General features: G+C 46.7%; 1 pseudogene; it reads right to left on the bottom strand.

Moving 5' to 3' along the window:
• Positions 1-586: 586 nt before the first annotated feature.
• LOC147751510 (RNA demethylase ALKBH5 pseudogene) lies at positions 587-1,282 on the bottom strand (annotated as a pseudogene).
• Between the last annotated feature and the right edge of the window lie 936 nt (positions 1,283-2,218).

Raw genomic sequence — 2,218 nt, 5'->3', positions numbered from 1 at the left:
ACTTTTGAGCTATTGACATTGTAAACGACAATCCCTTTTATTTATGTGTTTTGAAAACCTTCAAGCAACGACTAGGAGTACAAAGGGCACATAAATAAAAGTAAAATACCAATAGGTTAAAGTTTCAAAAGTGTGAGACCTATTGCATTGCAAATGCGTGTTTGGTTAGGCTATCCACCCCTGTGGATAGTGAGCATATCTTTCTTTACCACAGGGCAGTGGGCCTTTATACCATCTTACCTCAAAGACTGTAATCCTTCTATCTATCCATCTGCCAAGAAGACTGATAATTAAATTTTGAGCTTTGCTTAAGAAGTGTTACAGGTCCCGACACTGGCGTAACGAAAATTGAGGGGGTCTCCCTGCAAGGTACGCAGGTGCTGTGGGGGCTTGTGTTACGCCCCTGGGTCCCGAGTTTAAGGGGGCTCGATATTAACAAAAGACTACATTATGACATGCATTGCTGTATAGTGATGATCACAAAAGTTTTAGGCTTTTGGCACTTAAAATTACATTACCCATCACTTTCACCATACATGGAGGAGGCATCTTCACACCCACAGCATGACAGTAACCCCATCTTCTCTTACCTGAGGATGGTAACGAAACCCATCCGCACAGGCAAACAAAGCACTGGCTCGGACTTCCGGATCGGCTTCAACTGGAAGTTACAGCCGAAGCACAGCGCCGAGCTGCTGAAGAAGGACATGGAAACGATGGACTGTTCAAAAATGTGGATGGGTATCCACGTGAGAGATGATGCAGCCTCCGGGCTGGTAATCCTTAATGATGGCGCTTTTAACAAAGCCCTCTGGGATGACCCGGTGCTGCTCCAGTTGGCGGATGACCAGCTGGTGTACCCAGGGGGGGATCTCATCAACGTCACCCTTGGGGTATAGCCACTCCTGGCCAGGCCCGGGCTTCTACAGCTGCGCCACAAAAGTGTAGCACTCTCTAAAAAATAGTTGTTGTGCAATGGAGCACGGTCCACGGTGTGCTCCTTGTACAGCCCCTTCTCGGCAGCGTGCACCACCTCGATGTGGCTCTTGATGCGGGGGCACTCTTCCCGGCTGAAGAGAAGCATCTGCCGGATCCCGTGCTTTACCCGACGTGCCTCCTCGTCCCGGTAGTGGAGAGGCAGCTGAGGGGGCAGTGGCGGCTCCTCATGGTCGCTGTACTCCCCATCTGACAGCTTCCTCTTGAAACCCGGCTCCGGGCCTTAATGGGAAGGCATTATGGACGGCAACTTCTCCCATAGGTCCGTGTATCCACTGACGGCCATACTGTGGGGCTCACATCACTCAAAACTGGCTGCAGCAGGGGGAGCTGCCACCGCGCATGGCTCAGCTCCGCCGATCTGCGCAAGGGCAATATCAAGAACGTAATAAAAAAGCATTTGCAATGCAATAGGTCTCTTATTTACGCAAGTTTAAGCTATTGGCATTGTAAATGACAATGCCTTTTATTTATGTTTTAAAAACGAAAATAAAAATAAAAGGCTTTGTTATTTGCAATGTCAAAAGCTCAAACTCGGGTAAATGCGAGACCTATTGCATTGCAAATGCTTGTTTCTGTTTGTATCTTTTATGCAACGCTTGTAATCCTAAGTCTTTATGTATCGCAACTGGTTCTTATGTAAAGCGCTCTGACACCTTCGGGTACTGTTTGCGCTATAAAAAATCGCATTAAATAAAATAAATAAAGATACATCTCAGAGGTCAAACACTAGAGATGCTAATGGATAAACTACAGCTTGCAAATGACAACATAATATAATCCTGCTTTATTATAGAAGAGATGATGTCCTTCCTGCGAGCTTCCTTTAAGTTCCTACTTTCCTGTTTTTATAGAACTATTCTAAGGGTCGTTTCTGTGTGCCATCTGTTTAAGATCGTAAGTCCCCTACCGCACAGTCTGTGCAATGCTCAGCGTGCACAGTCTTCCAGCAAGTGAGTTAAGAAAAAACAAAACTTTCCCCAAATATTCAAGAACTGGGCTTGAATATTAAAGTACACTGTCCTCAAAAATGTTGGGATGCAGGTATTTCTATGCCTCTCCTGTTGAAATTCACGGTAATGATGATCGAAATGCAGGCACTTCCGGGAGGCATAGACAGACGGGGATCTTGAGACTGAGGCAGTGTTCTGCCCGTGCACTGGCGCAGAGCCAGCAGGAAGTGATCCGGTACCTCTGGAAGGTAGTCTATCTGCGCATGCGG

The sequence above is a fragment of the Lissotriton vulgaris genome, chromosome 1_1 (assembly GCF_964263255.1).
Source record: "Lissotriton vulgaris chromosome 1_1, aLisVul1.2, whole genome shotgun sequence".
In the NCBI taxonomy this organism is placed as follows: domain Eukaryota; kingdom Metazoa; phylum Chordata; class Amphibia; order Caudata; family Salamandridae; genus Lissotriton; species Lissotriton vulgaris.
Note: the sequence above shows the minus strand (reverse complement) of the source record. Positions and strands in the feature narration are given on the sequence as shown.